Source organism: Sardina pilchardus, chromosome 7, assembly GCF_963854185.1.
Source record: "Sardina pilchardus chromosome 7, fSarPil1.1, whole genome shotgun sequence".
Lineage (NCBI taxonomy): Eukaryota > Metazoa > Chordata > Actinopteri > Clupeiformes > Clupeidae > Sardina > Sardina pilchardus.
The window spans coordinates 22,011,850-22,033,373 of NC_085000.1; the positions used below are offsets into that span (position 1 = coordinate 22,011,850).

At 51.6% G+C, this 21,524-nt stretch overlaps 1 protein-coding gene across 1 annotated transcript in view; it reads right to left on the bottom strand.

The window, feature by feature from the left end:
* dip2ba (disco-interacting protein 2 homolog Ba) overlaps nt 1–21,524 on the bottom strand; it is a 54,805-nt gene that overhangs the window by 32,670 nt on the left and 611 nt on the right. The window lies entirely within an intron of this gene.

Consider the following 21,524-nt stretch of genomic DNA (forward strand, 5'->3'; position numbering starts at 1 on the left):
ACACACACACATACACACACACACACAGACACACACACACACAGACACGCACACACATACAAAGAAAGAGGTACAGATAGACAGATGAAGTGGATGGCAGAGACAGCTAACTCAAAACAGACAGCCATGCTGAAAGCATGAAAAGAAAAGAAGCGAAAAGAAGGCCAAACTAAACTGTCGAGTTCCCTCTCGCTTGGCTCACACCTGGGTCAAGGCACTGATGCTATTTTAGATACAGTAGAGTCTTGTGCCTACACCGGGATTGAGAAAGCAAGTTTGTGGTGTCTGTTGACACTGTTACGGACACCATCGATATCGACTCGCCAATGCTCTCCTTGTTGTGACAGTCGGTTTCCTCCCTGTACCGTGGCTCCATAGGCAGTGTGTGTTTGTGTGTGTATGTTTCAGGTTCGTAAGAGTGATTCCAGATGTCCAGGCGTGGGGTATCTGCTCCGGGTGATAAGGCCGATAAGGGAACTTGACTGTTTGTTTTGGTCGGGGTTTTATTTTTGGACTGGAGCAATAAAAAAAAGCCAACTTGAGCTTCCACATGCAAGCCGGAGAGAAAAAGGCAAAAAGAGAAGAGAGAGAGAGAGGGAGAGAGAGAGAGAGAGAGGCAGAGCTGTGTGAGCAAGACCAATAGAAAAAAAAAGGAATGAGTCAGTGGAAAGAGGCAGGGAGAGAGGGATGTATGGGATTCTATTTCTTTCTCTCTCTCTCTTTCTCTCTCTCTCTCGTGCTCGTTTGGATGTGGAGAGCAGCTCAGCATTCAGAGACGAGTTCATGCCTGGTTACCCCTTATGCCTGAGAATGTGGCCTAGAAACACAGCAGCCACACACGCGCGCGCACACACACACACACACACACACACACACACACACACACACACACACACACACACACACACACACACACACACACACACACACACACACACACACACACACACACACACACACACACACACACACACACACACACACACACACACACACACACACATACACACACAATTCTCTCCTCATGTCGCCTCTCTCTCTCTCTCTCTCTCTCTCTCTCTCTCTCTCTCTCTCTCTCGTTCTGTTCAATTCAATCGAGTTTCGCTACTTCAATTCAAATATGCTGTGCTGGCATGGCCAGATGCAAGGCATTCAGAGCGATGGTGTTTTTAAGTGATGGGCTCAGACAAAAGACACTGCCCTCAGTGCCCTGAGACTCACAAATAGGACCTTTCTCCTCTCTCTCACGCGCTTGAAAACACACACATATGCACACACACAAATGTCACTAGCAGACTGAAAACATCTCCGTATATATGCAGAAACACACACACACACACACACACACACACACACACACACACACACACACACACACACACACACACACACACACACACACAGGCAGCTTGTAAACAGCTCCTTCACATAGAAACACACACACACACACACACACACACACACACACAACAGGGGCATATGGCTGGCTGCAGTCAAGGGGAGATGGATGGTTTTGGGGCAGTGTGTGGAGAGAGACTGGAGCGCCATTGTTCCACTGGGCAGTGCCCTGTGTGACTGATGTAATGTTGAAGGGGGTGGTGGGGGGGGTTGGTGGTAGTGGCACTAAGCTGACAGACAGAGAGGAGTCTGTGTCGGGGACAACAGGCTCAGACTGGCACTAGAGCCCCAACTAGGCCCAGGCCCAGGCCCACCGCCACCACCACCGCCAACACCCCCACCCGCCCGCTGACTGGGGCCGGCTTTGTGCTGCTGCGGCAGGCAGACCCCTTGGGCTCGCCGCCCGCCTCTGGACCCTTCGGCCCGCCAGGGCCACTCTGTGTTCCAATCAGACGCGCCCAGCAGGGTGCCATCACCGGTGGCCGGAGCGGACGGGAAAAAAAAGCGAAAGCAGGGGAGGAAAGATGACGGAGGTGTAAAAAGAGTGGGGGATGAGAGGGAACGAGGAGGGCCTTGAAAGGAGCAGCGCTCCTTGTAGGGGAAAGAACGGCTCAGAGGCCCTCAACACCGCTGGCTTACAGGGACGGTGCTAATGACGCTACCTAGCCAGGACAGAGGGGGAGACTGTGAGGGGAAACGCTGCGTTCACACAACGTTCAGACAACGTTCACACAACGGCTGTTCTTTTCCACTGAGACTGCAGAGAAAAGGTTCCAGTGGCAGAGACGGTTGCGAACATGAAAGTTGGCCAGGCACGTGGACATGCGAATGTGTGTGTGTGTGTGTGTGTGTGTGTGTGTGTATGTGTGTAAGGGTCAGTGAACAGGATATGAAGATTACCCCACCCCTGCTCCCCTGCCAAGTGGCCAGCGGTGTGTGTGTGTGTGTGTGTGTGTGTGTGTGTGTGTGCGTTGATCAGCAGGAATGTGCTGATTGGGGGGGACTGTACAGTCCAGCTGGCCAGGACTCACAGCGCTGTTAGCCAGAGCATAGCGCTGGCATGTATGTGTGTGTGTGTGTGTGTGTGTGTGTGTGTGATTCAACTACAGTGGAACTACAGTGGACCAGTGTAAGCTGCTATGTATGTCAGTGTGTCAGCACATGAATTTACATTGCATGCCTGTCAGCCAGACAGAAAGAAGGTAATTGTGTGTGTATGTTTATGTCTGTGTGTTTATGTGTGTGTGTGTGTGCTGGGAATGTTTATCTGCTACGCATGTGTGTGAACTGGAGTGGGAGCAGAGGAAATGATCTGCTTGTGGGCCTTCCTGTCCCATCAGGCCTCGGGGTGACTGGAAAAACCCAGGAGCAAAGGGAGGAAGCACACACTCCGACACGAACACACACAAACACACACACACGTACACACACACACACTGAAACATACACACAGACGCATATACACACACGTGCACAGATGCACACAACACCCACTAGATAGTGAGGACAATAACATGGTATGTTGATAATCAGAGAAAGAGAGGGAGAGTGCGGTTCTTTGACCTCGGCCGGCCCTCTGAAAGGGAGGGAGAGAGAGGGAGAGAGAGAGAGAAAGAGAGAGAGAGAGAGACAGGGAGAGAGAAAAAGAAATCGAGAGAGCAGAGTGGAACACTCCTGAGAAAACAGCTCCAGCATGGTGACATCACAGCCTCTTTATCAACATCTGCCTTCTGTTAGACTGGAGCCCCGGTAACCAGCCACGGCCTCAGAGTGAGGTCACTTCCTATGACCTCTGACCCCAGCCGACTGTGCGGGGGAGTTCGGAGTGAGTGAGTGTCTGGGCAGAGACAGAGAGAGGGACATGACGAACTGGAAGTTCAAGAGAAAAAGAAGACAGACATTCAGAGAGAGAGAGAGAGAGATGGAAAGAGCGAGATAACGAAAGAGGTAAAGAGGGAGAAACAATGTTCCTGATTCAGGTTCAGATTCAGAGGGCTTTATCTGTCACATACACAGTTGTAACAGTACAAACCTAGTAGCGTATTATGGGGTGGATTGGGCAAGAAAGATAAGTCATAAGCCTTGTGCATTCGAGGAGAGTAAAGACAGGCGCAGGAAAAGCCAAAAGTGGGCGCCATTTTGAAAACACAACACTCACGCTGCCTGACAGCACAAGGTCAGGCTGTTGTACGATCTGGTGAACGCTGGTGGTTAGCAGACCGACTGACTCCAAGACAACTGACTGCTCCAGCAGCCACAAGTGCCCATCTCTGGATGCTCAACCCCTTGCCAATCCCACCATGGGATCGCATCCACCCGCCCACACGCTCACACCCACTCCCACAGGCATGTTTTCATAACTCGTGTGAATCATTCAGGAACCTGACTAAGCGAAAAAACGCCATGACAAAACCTCCAGTCACGAAGAGCTAATTATATAAAGCCCTTCTTCACTTGCCTTTTTTTCTTGGGCTCCTTAATTCAGCGGCCAGAATGCACGAGGGCCAGATTTAGCCTCAGATGAATGTCAAGGGGCTTCGGAGACACAGCCAACATAGCTATTACTAATAAGACAATGCGGCGAGCTATTCTGGAGATAGTGCTGGGTAAGACTCCAAGAGCCATGCAACCAGACAAAATGAATGTAATTAGCGTACGCACACACACACACTGTACACACACAGACACTGTGTACACACACACACATACGCACACCTGCTTGAAAGAGGAGCGTGTGTGTCGAGGCAGGCGATTTCTGATAGATCCCCCCCTCCCCTTCCTCTACATTCCCCACGTGCGTAACTGATTAAAACATCACACCACACCATCCCCGTGCCAGAAGTTCCAGGAACAGCACAGCACAGCGGGCGCATTACGGCCGCTACGCCCAGGCCCATTTGGTGCAAGCCGATAGCCGGAGTGAGAGCGAGAGGGGCCGTGGCCATGGAGATGGAACATTAACAGCCCATAATCAACCTCTCTCCTCGATCCTCCATGCTCGGTCCTCCAGACTCATTCCCACTGAACTATAAAGAACACTGGATAGACTATCCCATTGTTGCCGCTCCATCAATCTTTATCCTGATCAGTGGGAATGAGGACCGAGGAAGGAAGGGAGGATAGATAAAAAGACGAATGAGAGAGGCCCAGTGAGAGTGAGAGAGGGGGCTGTGGCCATGGAGATGGCACATTACATCTGCTTCTGCTTCCCCTTTCTCCCTCTAGCTGCTCTCTCTCTCTCGCCATTCCTCATGAGGTTGGGTGATTATGTCATCCCGTGATTTGCCATGCATAGATGCCTCCTACTCAGTGACACAAATACGCAAACAAGGACGCCGCTACGAAGAACACTCTCGCTTGCGCACACGCACACACACAGGTTCGCACAGACACACACAAACAAACACACACACACACACACACACATATACCAACAAACCGCACAGACTAAGCATAACATAAACAGACAGCCAAAGGAAAATAAAAGATGCGCAATAAAGACATAAACACAAACACAAACACACATAAAAGAACACGTGTACACAGCTGAGCGGTGGCCATAGCCAAACCCACCCTCGCCCACGTAGCGGGACCATAGCAGCGATCACTGAGGCGTGACCACTCATGCCAGCGGTAGCTGTTTGGCGTGGAGCTCACGTGGAGCTGCGGGAGGCCAGGCTGGCACCGCCATCGATTCTCCTCTTGCCGCCTGGGCAAGGTCCTCCCCCTCCTCTACGCTCTCCCGTGCCAAACACCTACATAACCGCAGCTCAGCCTCCGCCTACATCCACATACTGAGCTTGCACAGGGCCTTGGCTCTCAAACTTTGCTCTCTGCTCAATGAGCAAACCTGTTCAACTGTAGCTTGTCACTTTCAGAGTTGTAACAAATCACCCACAGAGAAAATAGTGCCGGATGCCAACACTCAAGTTTTGCTGTTTAGGTATAAAGGCAATTTAGTGGCATGAAAGAAAACCCCTGGTACCTCTCACACTGCCTTATTATCTCATAGCAGGACAATCCAAAAACAAATCTTCCATCACATGCCCGTGTTATAATCCAGGCCTCGGTAATCCCAGATTAGGAAGGAAATCTGAGGCGGGCATGAGAGCAGGGCATGAACAGAGCATCGGACAAATGTAATAGGCTAGCGTGTTAGCATTAGCAATCTCTGTGTCTAGCCCAGCTGGAAGCAGCTTGCCTAGGTGGTGTCAGGACATCATATTCTCTTTCAGTATAGTGTCCACTGTCCACTCTTGGCCTTTGGTGGGCAGGCACCAGAAAAGAGTGCTGGTGTTGTTAGGTTGATTACAAATGAAAAGATTCCTGCTTATTTGTTTTCAATTGGCATCTGCCTGCTTCAAGTTACAGCTGTTGGCTTGTTGGTAAACAAACAAAAGACCTCGAAGACAAGCAGCAGCAAAGGCATATTTGACTGGAGAGGCTCTTGCAACAAGCAACAAGCCCACAGAGATAAACATAAATACAGGGGTTTTGTAGGAAAGGAAGTGGCGTCAACCATGGGGTTGTATTTTTAGCGCCCGGGAGCAGCAGACTGCTCCATGGCAAGCAGCTCAGCAGGGGAAACAGTTCATAATGGTGCTGTTTATGCGAAGAATGATGTACTGTCCACGACCATTTTAGCAGCTCTCGGGCCAAGCAGATGTCCTTTGTGGTCGGGGTTACTGAGGGTGAGGGCTCTCGGCCTATTCTGCTCAGAGGAATTTCATACAATAGCATTAGCCACCCTACTTCTCCACACTTTTAGCCATCAACTACTTCTCACAGAGAACAAAGAGTTGGTCTTTTTTTTTTTGTTTTTTTTGTCAATACGCCACCAAGCAAAGGAAATGTTGCAGAATCGCAAGCCACTTCAGTGGGTGCGTTCCTTATTGCAAATCAGAAACTCATGGGACATCAACCTAGAAATTAGCCTAGAGACTACAGGGAGCAAAACCAAAAAGAGAAGAAAAAAAATACTGAAGTCTGAACTGAATCTGTCTGTAAATTCTTTTTTTCCTCTCTCCCAGAATCTCATCTCAGCCAAAAAAAAAAAAAAATCCCCCGCCCCCATGGACCGGGACTGTCTCCCACGGCCGGCCACATTAGGCCCGAATGCCCGCACGGAGGAGTGGGAGTCAGCCGATTCCTCCGATGGCTATTTAAAGCAGGGTCCTTCTAAGACTCCCGGGCTATCGGCCCGCCCCAGACAGGGCAGGGCCTCTAATCCCCGAGCAGCACACCGAGGTAGCGGGCTAATCCCGCCCTGTGCCACAAGAGCCACAGCCCCGGCCTAATGCCAGGTGTGCTTCACACAAGAGCAGGCGGAATTTGTCAGACTTACAAGGACAGCCCTTAAGCCTCTCTGTACAAGCACCCTCTTCAAGCACTAGGCCAATCCCCTAGGGCCTAGGCAGAGGAACCTAGGCAAATGGACCATTTTTCTAGTTAATACTCATGGCTGTTTAGGATGTTGGCGTCAATGACTCAGGTTAGCCTTGAAGGCAGCCAGGACCTACATACTAGTGTAGGCAGGTAGGTTAATCTCCAAAAGCAAATCCCTACACAGTTAAGGTACGAGGCTTGTTTATCAGAGCTCATGTCCTGGCATGGCAGTGAGGGCCTGTGCTCGTTGGGGTATTGTATAATCCCTACTACGATCTGCCTAGGATCTGCCACACTATCAAATCAGTGGCATGTGTGTTTGCGCTGCTCCACGACAGACTGGATTATCACAACCTGGATCACAAAACAAGAGAGCTGACACAATAGGCCTGTGTAAACTATGGCTGGAAATGTCACTCTGACACTCGACAACCGCAGACACACGTGAGAGAAGCCTGAGGCTCTGAGGCAATTTATTATCATATGCTTTTAAAAAAATAATAATAAAAAAAAAAGATTTGGACTGCTTTGATTTGCACAAATTCCCACCAGACAAAGGCATCATGTCCTAGAAAAAGGGCTGCTTTCTAAAGCAGACTGGTGAGCGCTAGGCTAGCAGCGCTGTTCTGCAATTCATGAGCAGATAAGCATCAGACAGAGGCCCCTGGTGTCGGCGAGGCCGGCTGGCCGACGACTCGCGATGAGCCCTGTGGTCTGGCAGCCGTGAGGTGAGGTGAGCGTGGACGGAAAAGGAGCGAACATTTGGGCTCCCAAAAGCACTGCGGTGAAACTCTAGCTAGCGTAGCCCACATCCCTCTACAGTATATACATACATTTACACTTTGTCACCCCACCCCACCGCCCCCTCACACACACACAAACACACACACACCCCACCTCCACGCCAGACATCCTCCCCTCTCCCCCACCCCTGCCCAATCTGCAGTCTCTGCAGTAAGTCTCCACACATGTTGTCCAGTCCAGGCCAATCACTCATCCACTGCAATGCATGCACAGATGGGGTTCTGGTTAACCACCGTGTACAGTGAGCAGTGTGTACACACACACACAGCCCTGGTCTGCAAACGGACCCCCAAACGGCTTAATTCCACCTCCCCTCCGAGAGGAACAACTTAGCAGCCTTGCGCTAGGTCCCGAGGAATGCTGGCTATTCGAGCACCACGTGAATCAAGCCTCTCTAATCCTTTAATGAACTCCCATCGAACGGAGACTCGGCTCCAGCAGGACAAAAACAATACAATTCAATTGTGTTGCGCGGTAATGAGATTAAATTCAAGGTATAATGTGGGTAGTAGCCCTTCTCTCACTCGCGCTCTGTTAGGGGTAAAAGTGTGCGCTTAAAGCTTTTTGTTAAGACACTAAGTTCAAGCTTTAGCCAAGCTGCTGCAAACGTGGCCAGCACATATGTTGGCTACATCCTCCTACGGTCTATTCTACTTTTCCAAGACAGCTGCGGAGCGCACTCGGACACACAAATCCTCCGTTGACTGGGCCCTAGACATGAATTTGTCTGCTAAAGTTGGCTTCGTCCCAGCGCAGAAACACACAAAAAAATCGGTACAGTGGAAGCTCTGTCACATGTACAAAGAGTAGCGATTTCCAAGGTTAACTTCCAGGCCAGGAGAGGAGACTATTAAATACAGATCTGTTCTAGCCATTGTGACAGAGGCCTTCTCTGAGTGGACTGCACATGTTCCACGTCCAGGGAATGTGCCCCGTCGACAGAAAATGGCCAGGCTGGCAGACATATTGTGTGATGATGAATGCCCTTGGGTGAGCGGAGGCGAAGTGTGGTGTAGAACGGACAGCAACATCTTCGGCGAGTCGACCAATGACACGGCGGTTTATCATGGAGGAACAGCAATCTGCCTTTGGCCTGGATTCACCTGCCATATAAGGAGAACAGTTTTGGACTCTTTCCGCAGTCCGCAGAGGGACGTTTTTTTTTTCCCTTGTATCTACGTATGGCTGAATCTAGAATGTGTGTGTGTGTGTGTATGTGTGTGTGTGTGTGTGTGTGTGTGTGTGTGTGTGTGCGCGCACATTTCCACTGGTTTTAGCTTTTAGATACCACAAAAATGAGAAATAAAGGGGGTGTCATGCTGAGGGCGTGGGAGAAAAGGAGAGAGAGAGAGGGAGAGAGAGAGAGAGAGGGAGAGAGAGAGGGTGAGGGAGAAGGAGAGGGAAAGAGAGAGGGAGAGATAAAGGGAGGGGGTGAGGGTGAGGAGGGTGAGGGAGGGAGAGAGAAAGAGAGAGGAAGAGAGAGAGAGAGAGAGGGAGAATCAGACAGAGACAGAGGGGGAGAGAGAGAGAGAAAGAGAGAGAGAGAGGGGGAGAATCAAACAGAGAGAGAGAGAGAGGGAGAGAGAGAGGGCCAGTCTAAAGGGAGAGCTCCCCTTCTCAGCTCCACAGCAGGGCAGAATAGGAGCTTATTAAATTCCCGCTCCCCGGCCGGCTCCGCGCGCCGCTGTCTGCACACCTCTCACTCCATCACACTCACCGCCTCATCTCGTCCCCTCTCATTTGGAGAGCCGCTCTCCTCCCACACACACACGCAGATGAACTTTCCCACACTTCCCCAACTTCCTCCAGCCTTCTCTCCGAATCGCAATTAAACCGGAGCCTGGAGGACTGGCAGGCAGCCGTGGTGGAGCGCTGGAATGTGAGAGTATTGATACATGGAAAATGCAGCGGCCCTGGCAGAACCGCAACATGGGGAACACACACACACACACACACACACACACACACACACACAAAAGAGACCGGAGAGATCTCTCTCACACTGATAGTGTACGTCTGGAGCCGTTGCTTGCTTGCTCCCGTAGTGCAAGGCGCTGTCATCGTTCATGCTCGCCTGCTTATTAAATCCCGTTGCCAGGTGCTTTAGGGCTTGCGATGATGAATGTTCTCATAAGGGGGCGAAGGGAGCTGCAATTATCCGACATGTTCTGAAGTACTAGGTTCAGCGTGCGTGAGCCGCTGTTCCTGGCTGAGGCCTTGGAGAACCTCCTGTTTAGAACCCTGGCGGGCCTTGTGGGAATGACCTCAGCACTTGACCATCGATAAGCAGGCCTGTGCACTGGACAACCCCGCTGCCGATTTGTCCTGGTCCTGACCCATTAACAAAACTTTAGACAGAGAGAGAGAGAGAGAGAGAGATAGAGACACACACACACACACACACACACACACACACACACACACACACACACACACAGACACACACACACAGACACACACACACACACACACACACACACACAAGCAGCCAGGAAGCCAGCCAGCGCACTACAGGCCTGCACTCATCAAACTGAGGGAAACTGGCAGTGGCTGAATGGCGCTTTAAACCACCGCCCATGGCGTCCCCTTCCCTCTAAATCTGCCCCTCGGTCTTCACCCTCGGCCCCAGCTCAGACGTCTGGGTGGCAGCTCTGGAACCATTCAGCCCACGACTCCCTGGATCGGGAGAGAGAGAGAGAGAGAGAGGGGGGACCGTCACGGTGTCTAGTCCGCAAACCAGCCACAGCCGGTCCTCCAGGGCCTTCTCACGGAGTGCCGATGTAGGTCAGGGGTAGGCAGCCCTATTTCAGGAGATCCGCCGTTAATCGACTAATTAAAGCAACTGATTGGCACGTGAACGCGGCCATCATCACCTGCTTTTTTTCTTTTCCCTCTTCCCTCCTCCTCGGGGCCTTAATTAGGAGATAATGGAAAGTTGACCCTAACCGTGCTCTCCGTGCGGGGGGGGGAGCCTCTCCAGGAATAGATACGAGGACGCGGAGGTGCTCGTAGTGGGACGGCAGGTCCAGGATCAGCTCTCGGGACGCCTCACGTGTCGTGCGTCGTTGCGGGATGAGCGGAGCTCAGGTCTCCGAGGGACGCCCCTGCGGCACTGGTGACATCACCGTGAGCAGCAGCAGCGGCGGCGGCAGCGGCACGTCATGGCGGGGCTCGACATTCGACGGCCGCCGGTCGAAAAGCACAAACAAACACCGTCGCCAAGCGTCCACTCCGAAGCGCAAACAGCCCGAGATAGCGCGTGTGTTCTAAATGTAAATATATACTGTAGACTGAGAGAGAGTACTAAAATAGACACCAGTACACACTCACGGGGAGAAAATATGCAAAACACACACACACACACACACACACACACACACACAGAGAGACACACACACACACACACACACACATAAACACAGATGCAGCACACACTAATGTGCAGGCAAATATACAGTATCTGCATAACGGCAGGCAGCTTCTAACCCCCTCTCTCTCATCTCTCTTTGAAATCATTAGCTCTCCACTGGTTGCATCATCAGACACAACTTTTAAAGCCATGTGCTGGCAGCATGTACATTCAAGCACGTCCTTAATTACTAGCAGAGGCCCAGCACAATGGGATAGCATAATAAAAGAGTGGCACAACAGCAACTGTTACAAACTGCAGCAGCACTTGCAGTCTTTGAAGTGCAGACACTGTGGTTGCTGAGAGGCCACCCCTTCACTTCCTGCAATCACCAAGGCCCTTATTTAAAAAGCACTCCAGTTCTTCCCCGCCCCCCCCTCTCTGGTTGCCTCTTTCATTTGCCAACATCTCCCCCCCCCTCTCTCTCTCTCTCTCTCTTTCTCTCGCTCGCTCGTTCTCCCCCCCTTTTCATTTCTGACTCTTTTGCCTCCTCCCTACATTCAACGGTCGCACAAGAGGAACAAAGTGAGAGAACAGGAATCCAGTCACAGGAGGGAAATGTGATCTCACACTGAAACCAGCCTTTGCGTGGTCCATGATCTGGACTCACAAGTGCTGAGCAGACCGCTGATGACGCAAGGCTCATTCTCATTCTCTCTCACTCTCACACACACACACGGAGACACACACACACACACACACCTGTGGTTTCCCAACTCTCCAGCTGGACAGATTGGTGACGGTTATGTGTATCTGTGTGTGTGTGTGTGTGTGTGTGTGTGTGTGTGGGGGGGGGTCAGAGAGTGGACGTCAGACGCGACTATGACCGACTACAGTGAGGTCTATTGTTTGCAGTTTCGGCAGGTTGGTGATATCACAGTCGGCAATGTGGTTTTAGTCAGGCTGTTATCACCAGAGCCGTTGACTAACGCTAGTGATACCCTGTGAGCCGTATACGGTGACACTGGGACTGTGACGACTGACAACTCGCAATCACGTGCACTCAAACAGCTGGGCAAATAAGCATGAAGGGGGGGGGGGGCTGAGAAGTGCCTTTCAGAAAAACTGCTATTTACTTTACGGATTAAACAGCGATCAATCCCAGTCAAGCTCCTCAGCGGGCAACATTTAACCACCAGATGGATGTGAGTGGGGATTCTGCCGGGCCAGATAGCACTGGAATAGCACAACTGTCTGTCACCAGTGTCTTAGTGTTAATCCGGAATGACCCTATGAGAGACTGTAGGAGGGTGGAAAAAAGACAGAAGGAGGAAGACAGAGAGAGAGAGAGAGAGCAAAAAAGGAGAGATACATGAGAAGATAAGTGAGAGACAAGTCAATCAATGGTGGCTGAGTCAGACTAAATGACTGTGGAAGCGAGAGAGACATGTATGGATTTGTTTGGGAAAGCTGATAACTTTGTTGCCCGTCATGAGTGTACCACTCTTTCCTCTCTCCACCTCTCTTTCTTTCCTCTCTCCACCTCTCTTTCTTTCCCCTCCCTCTCTCTCTCTTACTACTAGTGTCGTCACAGAGGCGTCTTGCTCTCCTCAGAGCTGCCTCCACTCCCTGACTCAGAGCGGGCCGTAGTGTAAACAACACTGCCGCCTGCTCACTCACCTGCCGGGCCGCTCCCGTGCCCGGGGCAGCGCCGGACCGGGGACCGGAAATGACTAAGCGCGCGAGAGAGAGAGAGAGAGAGTCAGAGCGCAGGTCTTATCTCTGGGAGTACTTCATAATCCATGACACATGAGCGTAGCACTGGCTGCCACCGGCAAGGCTAATCCCGCACAAACCTGTCACGACTGTCAAACAAAAATGATGGACTGCTTAAGCGTAATGAAAGGTTAGCTAATTGGGTTTGAAATGGCATACAAGATAACAAGAGGCCCGTCCCCCAACACTCCGCCCCCCCCCCCCCCCCCCTCTCACTCCCCCGTCCCCAAAGCAGAAATGTCTGCCATGTCAGGACAATTACGCTACTGTGCGCATTAGGGGTTTAAGCGTGACATTTGAGACCACACCCACCGGAGTGTTTTGCAGGGCTTTTGTTCTTTTCCCCACTCCTGGGAATACTGACTAATGTATCTGGGAGCGTTACATGGAAACGCAAACACGCACACACACACACACACACACGCACGCACACACTCACACACATTCACTCCCTCTCTCCCTGTGTCACTGAAGTTCTACTTGAAAAAGAAACTCCAAAACCGTCGCTTTCATTCAAGTCAAACAGAGAATAGAGAGAAGATGGTCCTGTAAAACAGTCCCCCCACTACACAAATGCTCTGAAAGGAAGGGGGAGGGGAACAACGGCTCTTGCTCCCCCCCAGCCCGCCGACCCCCTCAGCATGGGGCCTTAGAGCCCAAAAAATATGCTTTTGGCCTAATCCGTGTGGCCGCACCGGTGTAATGTGGGCCCAGCACGGAGCTGTACAGAACTGCTTAGAGAGAGAGCGAGAGAGAGAGGGGGAGAGAGAAAGAGAGAGAGAGAGGGAGAGAGAGAGAGAGAGAGAGCCTCCCCTGAAAGCCCCTGGCCGCATCCTCGTGTGTAAGCCTGGCCGGCCTTTTAAATATAGAAAGTGACCGACTGCTGAGAAAAATGCTCCCCGCAGCGGCGTCCACACCCAACCCCAACAATCGCCTCTCTCATAATCTCATCCACACGGCCCCACTCAGAGGGGAGAGAGGGAGAGGGAGGGAGGGAAAGAGAGAGAGAGAGAGGCAGAGAAAGAAAGAGAGAGAGCGAGAGAGAAAGAAAGAGAGCAAGAGGGAGTGGGAGTGGGAGAAAGGGGGTGAGAGGTGATTCGGGAGTGGGCTGTTGAATCATGCCTCCATGCACAGACCTATGGCCGTGCCTCAGTGTCAGGTTTACAAAGGCAAACTTCGAAACTCCTTCCTTCAGAGCGACAAAATAAAACCTGGACAAAGTCCAAGCCCGTGGCTAATAGGTTGAAACTGACCTAGGGGGGATAACATGACAGAGCTGGGAGAGGCGAGAGAGACGAGGAGGGAGAGGGGAGGGGATGGGAAACGTGGGGAAGGGGTCAGTCTGTGGTCACTAGTCTTGCTTGGTGTGTAACAGTGACCCATATCCCCCGTGCCAACACACACTGGTCCTGACGCCTGTGAAACAGTGTAATTATGGAGCGCAGCAGACATAGCCCTCCAGTGGGGAGTGGGGAGTGGGGAGTGGGGAGTGGGGAGTGGGGTGCAGGGGGCCTCAGGCGGTGGTGAGCATGCAGCTCCTGCTCCTGCACCACAATAACACGTCTGAAGCAGCACGGAGCGCCAGAGCGTGTCGAAGGCAGACAGCAGTCACTCAGGTGAGACGCCCGGGGCGTGCTCCGTCTGAGGGAGGCGGCAAACAGTGCCCTGGATGGAATCTGGGTGATTCTAAATGACCTTTACCTAAAGTGCATGTGACGACGCAGTTTAGCGGCCTCACACAACGCTGGAGTCACATAGCCTTTCAATTATTTCAGCAATGTGAAGCAAGTCTTTAAAAAATCATTTCAGAATGATGCAAGCAGTATGCAAAGCTTAAACACTGCGGACATCAAAGGAAAATGGAACATTCCAAGGACTATTAGCATGTACCAAGTGACAGTTAAAGCAGTCATCACATCTAAAGCCAGACACAAAGAGGTCTGTACTGATATAAGATGACTGTAGTATGGTAGCCAAGCCGCTTTAAAAAGTGGTTAAAAAAAATGCTAGAACTTTAAATTCAACTGTTTGAGTCACCGGTTCTGTATCCATAGCATCCACAGTCACAGGAAAACAAAGAGGACATGTTTACCAGCAGATGCAAATGTGAGCGGAAAGTCTGCCCAACCCAGAGACAAACACGAATCTGTGCCAACGAGCACCTCTCTGCCACAACTCTGGGCCGAGCGCGGTGTGACGCGGACATCATTCATATTCATCCTGACTTTCATCAATCTCCCAGGTCTGCTTATGGGGGAGGCCCTTAAATCAAAACAGTTGTAATGTAATTCACGCACAAACAGGACTTTTCCTTTACTTCCTGCTATCTCCACAGCAACAGACAGGGATCGGAGCCTGTCTGTTGGATGGGTGTTAGCTGTTTGAGTAGCACAACAGCCCTAATTTTTCTTTTTTCTTTTTTTATTGGAGAGGTGTCTGTCAGCACTTGTTATTACCCCATGAGGCTGACTCTCAAACAAGCCCGGGGGGCTTTTAAGAGAGTTGGAGAGTTGGAGAGTTGAGCAACCGCTGAGCAAAAGGGCTGGCAGAGCGTTGCAACACGTGAAAGAGCTTCAGGTTAATCCAGTCCAGTGGAGCCGGGAGGAGAGCGAGGGAAGAGGAGGGCAAGATGGAGAGAGGAGGAAACACACAGAGAGAGAGAAAGAGGGATGGACGTCTCTTCACCCACGCGGAGGCTGCTGCAATCAGTCATGTTGCGGCCCTGTGCGACAAAAGGTGGTGTGTGTGTGTATGTGAGGGGGGGGGGGGGGCATACAATGGGAGAAGGCCGGCCCAGGTGGGACTGCTCACAAAGCAAACAGCACAGGGTTACCGTGAAAGCACACCAAACTGGTTCTCTCACTTTTGCAAAAGTAAGAGCGAAGGGGAAAGCACGCAAGAAAGAAGAAAGAGAGAGTGCGAGCGAAGGAGGTATGACTTCTCCCTAGAGGGGGAGGCCATGGCTGACAGAAGGAGGAACAGAAAAAGGAGTGGCAGAGTAACCGCTAGCGAGTCGTGACACTGTAAAAGGAAAAATACGACAAATCTGCAGGTGAGAACCATTCTCTTGCACAACTTGCACTGTACCACACTCTAAACAAACTTCCCACACAACCTACCAGCTTATCCAGTAAGCAAAAAACCGAAACAAAATCTTTTCTGGCCCTGAACCGGCTCACTCCAGCTCTCGTTGGGATGGAGTAGGTCAGACCGTGGCGTGCGTGCGTCGGCCCTCTGGAGTGGACACACGTGTGGAGGCGAGGGCGAGGCCGAGGCCAGTTTGGCGGCTGCACCTCCAGAAACTATTGATTCCACCGGCTGGAACACTGAGCCCTGGAAACCGGGTCAGCGCCTCGACGAGGCCAACGAGCTGGATCACGCTGCTGGGACTCGCGCACTTGGCCTGACCACGAGGGCCACACGGGGTCCACGCCACAAGCAGCGCAGCGCAGCGCTGACCGGCAGAGCGCTCAACTAGGTTACTTTATTTAACGGTCACTACCTGCTGGCCCATTGGGTGCCCCACAGTGCTGCCATAACCATGTCCCATCGCTCTCACAGTGTGTGTGTGTGTGTGTGTGTGTGTGGGGGGGGGGGTCATTAGGACCAGAACCACACAGAGGCATACACCACACCCATACACACCCTCACCCACACACACCTTAACTTTCACTCACACAGCATGGGGTCCAGTGTCGCCTCAACACGTTGCTGTAGAGGGAATCGGGGTGGGGAGCGGAGCATGTGCTATCTAATGATGGCCGGTTAATTATTCAGGAGCCGGGCCCATGCGCCAGCACGCTATTAACTATTCACGGGCCCCAACGGCAGCCCCCGATCTGGGCATTATATAACGGCAGCAGCGAAGGCGGGCAACACAACACCTCCGGGGCCTTGGCCCGCTCCGACAGCCCCTTCGGCTCCCTTTTGTTGGCTGGAAAGGGAATCTGTGTGAAGCCCGGACATCCGATCATTTCCCATCTGCCCCCGGGAACGCAGGCTGGGCTTCGCGGCAGGCCGCTGAGAGAGAAAAAGACCCCGCTAGCCCCTCTTCTTCTGCGAGCTACTCCGAAGAAGCGACCGCACCAGCTCCTGTTGCTGCCTCCACGAGACGTCAGGTGCGGAGAGGGGCCTTTCCCTTCCCATGACTCACCGCACAACAAGGTGTGTCATGAGAGCTGTGGTTGGAGCACATGCCTGATCTGCCTTTCTCACCGTGGGGGTTCCCAATGCAATACTATCAGAGCAGCTGTCTGAATGGAGTCATGGAGGGTGATATGCATTACACACCCATGCCTAAACATGGACTTGGGCCTCAAGCTATGGCTGATTGTGAATTAAGGACTAGCACATGACAAGCTACCGTATATCCACACCCCTCAAATCCATAACTGCTCTACTATATCAGACAAACAAGGCCCAACGTTCTTTAAAAGGCTCCTGTTCTCTGCAGTGCCATCATTGGATAAAGACTCTCCTTGGTGGACGCCTCCTGTTGACATCTGACAGATTGGACTGGGAGGCTTGAAGTCTCGAGTAGCGACTGTGACAAAGTCTGTCATCAGCCAAATGAGGGCCTGCTGCCTGCTGAGTGAGCATGCAAACCTGCCATTTGGCCATCCATCCAACCTGGATCATCATCCCACCCTACCAAGGCCAGCACTGCCCACGCTAGACAGGGCTTGGGAAGGGGAACCTGATGGGGAGGTACTGCTTGGCAGTGCCCCTGCAGGTGAGAGGCGTTGGAGGGGTTGGTCTGGACAATGCTGCCCCTGCTGCGGTGGCGGTGGTGCCCGGCAGATGCCCACTCTCTGCCTTCCAGGAGATGGAGGGAAGAAAGAGAGAGAAAGAGAGAGAGAGAGAAAGAGAAAGAGTGGAGGGGTGCTAAGGGCATAGAGAAGGACAGAGAAACAGTGAGTCACAGTGCAAATGACGGAATCTCGCTCTCCTCCTCCTGCTCACCCCATCTCATTTTGCCCCTATCTCTCTCTCGCTCTTCCTCTCTCTCTGTCTCCCTCCATCCGGACACTGTGTGGCCTAGATAGAGAGCAACTGGCAGTAATCTGCCCCCGACATCAGAGTGGCAGCAACAGCAGCAGCAAGGCAAGCTGCCGCTCATCTTTTTCTCCCCCCCCCTTCTTCCTTCGCTCGCGTCACGTCACACGAGGCACGGCCACACGTCGGCCACGCATCCGCGCTCGCATTCCCTCACAGTCACACCACACACTCCGTCTGCGCGCACACACACACACACACACACACACTCTCCCTCACCCTACACACTCTGCTCCCACGCGGCCATGAGCTGTAGCTCCCGACACACTCTCCGATAAAATGGAGAACAGAGCAAGAAGCGGCTGAAAGGGCATAATAGACGGGAGATGGGCTAAATGAGGCTTGAAATCTGTTGGGTTCAAAAATAGCCCACAGGTTTCTCTGCGGATGCGTAAACCGTTCAAAGGCACATGCAGATGAATGAGCCCTCTCTGTGGGCTTCGGTTCGACTCTAAACGGGGGGGCTATCTTGATGGGGAAAGTTTGCAGGGTTAAGTAGCCGAACACACTGTAGAAATTTCCATTTACTACTGGATACCCATTCTCCACTAAGGAGACCCCGACGAATATCGTACACCGACAAACAACAACAACTTTACAGTGCAATACCAGGAATTCTGGGCCTGAGTCAGTGGCTGCATTCAGTGTGGCATCAAAAATGGCATTTGAGGCTGTTATTCTAATGCAAAAGCACTAGGGCCTAACACCATGTTGCTCTCAACCCAGCTGAACATCACATGGGTTCACGGTACAGTCCTCCAGTATCAGATACGATGTAATGGTGCTCATGGACAGCCGTGATGGCTCCCCATTCATCATTAATGATGGCTGGATGAGCCCAGCACTCTCCTCAGAGGCTAGGCGCTGCTGCTGCTGCTGCTGCTGCAGCTCTGTGAACCAAGCCAGGCCACGACGCCGGCCTCACCACAGCACAGGTGGCGAGGGAAGCTCTGCAGATGAGGAAGCCGCTGGGCTTGTTGACATAAGGGAGGCACGGGAGACACACACACACAGAGACACTTCCCCAGTGTGGCGGCCTGTCTCACACCTGTTGGAGCCCCCCGCATGGGGGAAGTGACCGCTCCTCGTCTGGGTGTCACACCGCGGCTCCACTTCTTTACACAAACACACACTCCCTTAACGTTCCCAGACAGACAGACATACACACACACACACACACACACACACACACACACACACACACACACAGATGCGTCACTTCTGCCACCACCCGCGCTGCTGCCAGGCCAGCGCCACCATTGGCCTGCTCGGTCCCTCACGCCGGGCAGCTCAGCGCGGAACACAAAGCTTTCAGTTGAATAGCCTAAATGCCAGCACAGCTCCATGCCACCGTGGCCCAGACCGGCTCAAAGGAGCTCATTGTGTCCCCATGATCACTGGGGACTCGCAGAATCAGCCCGTTATTTAAGAGGCCATTTGGCCTGCAAAACCAGCCCCCCCCCCCTTCTCTCTCTCTCTCTCTCCCTCTCTCTCTCTCTAACCCGGTCCAAGCCGAGCATGCTAATGCAAGGCATTTCCGCCCCTCGTTTCTATGTCAGGCTCAATATGCATGTTTCAATGGAAAACACCATGGATACCCATGGTCACGAGTGAGAAGATGGACACATGACTCCCCCCCCCCTTTCCTCCAGTCACACACAAACACTTTTAAGTTCTCTAAATGGGAAAAACACAGTCATTGTTTATAACCTCAGACATCAAGTCTGGACAATAATTTACAAGACCAATACATTCTTTGAACATTTCGAAACAGTATGAAGTGTAATAAAGGTTTCGTTGAAATTTGAAAACCACTGCTAGCTCCTCTGGCTGTCCTTTAAGTGTGCGCTCTGTAATCCGCACAAAGTCCTAGCTACGTGCACGGGAAATATACTGACTCGGACCGAGCCAAACCCGATTCCAGCAATCAAGACCTTGCCTCAGGAGCAAAAAAAGTGCCGGATGAAGTTTGATTAGCTGTCAAACTCAAATATCCACAACCTTTGACCAGAATCAACCACTACCTTTATAGTGGTCACACGTTACTCTGCAGGACTAGCGCATGAGAGACAGAGAGAACATGAGAGAGAAACCAAAGATCCAAAATACCATCTCTGGAGAAACCATCCAAAAACAGGCACACTCACGCTATGTGACATTTTTGGTCATTCACATGTCCACAAAGAGGAACATGGCTGTTGCTAAAATAGGACACAGTGTGTGTGTGCGTTTTTCCTCATTGGCCGGCTAATAGACTGAGTCATCTCAGCTGGGCCAGGCCAGCCCAGGTGGTGAAGCAGGGGGCCTGGCACCGGAGTGCTGGAGGTGGGCTTGGGGGGGAAGGGGGGAGTTCAGCACTGATGTGACAGACTTGTGGGCCTGCTGCAGAGGCTAGCAGCTGTTCCAGCCAGGGAGAAGGTGCATCAAAGAGGCTGTGTCACGGCCGTTGGAGTGTCCGCAAACACACACTCCCTCTACATTACTCACCTGCCCACAGGCTGTAAACACACGGTCATACACCCTTCCCCACACACACACACACACAAACGTTGCTGCAAGGGCTTTTTAAGTGTGTCATTGCAACACATTCAAAAGAATACCTAAGAGTAGGGTGACGTGTACAGGAAAGTCTTATTTTTATGAAAACACCATTGTTTTGATTTTCAGACTGGCCGGGTGCTGGGGGAGGGGGAGATTATGGCTTTATCTAGCCTCGTAATTCAACTCTCTGCCATGGTGCTAATGATTATAACCATGGCTGCTCTGATTACTCTCTGTTGTTATGGCCTGTTCGGAGTGGCATTATGCCCTGGGCATGAAAGCAAGGCTGCTGTCAGAAACCCACACAGTACCCGTCGCTGTGGTTGTATAACTGTATTACTCAAACACCCCCTGCTGCCGCACCCCTTACATCCTGAGGTGCAACACTATTATTATTATTAGGATAACGCCGTTTCCTTGCGTTGGGAATCAAACTACAACCACACAATGCATGCAACATGGCACCTGCAGCAACTGAGCTACTTAAATATGTGTGTCTGGTTCTTTTAATAGTCTGGCAGTGTCCTAATTAGACGAACTTGCTGGAGTTTTGTTGTCACTACTTGAGTGAAATACTTGTATTCTGGCATAAGTGGTTTATCCACACTTTAAATAGTGAAGGCCAAAGCCTACGTCACTATGTCTGCTTAAAATGTTTCACAATAGCTGCTAGATCTGATGATGACCCGATGTGGGGGCGAGAAAGATGGCAGGAAATAGTCACACGTAACCTTTTGCTTCCATAGGCATACAGTGACTTAGAACTACGGTATAACGTTAGAGGTCTCTTCCACTAGTAAACAATGGCAAATGACAGTGCTTGGAGACTGTCTAATGAATTGTAAATGAGGCACAATTTGAACTTCACTGCTAAGTGATATCAAACTAGTCTGGAAATTAGCATCCTTCTCCACACGCAATACTATAACGTTGGCACACCTTGGTCACTCACAACTACCATCAACATGACAACTGTCTTTACAAGCAGTTTAAAATCGACAAACTGCTCGTGGAATGTCTCACAAAAGCCTTCCAAGAGTTCCTCTCAGTCTTTTTCGTACACAGATTCGGCGACAGCCCAAGGAATCAAAGTATTGCTAGCGGACAATGTCATCGGCTACACAGGATGTTCGTTTTGCCATTTAGTGTGCTTTCCCACAGTTGATTAAGCTAGCTAGCAACAGCATTGTTAGCCAGCTACTTAATGTAAACAGTA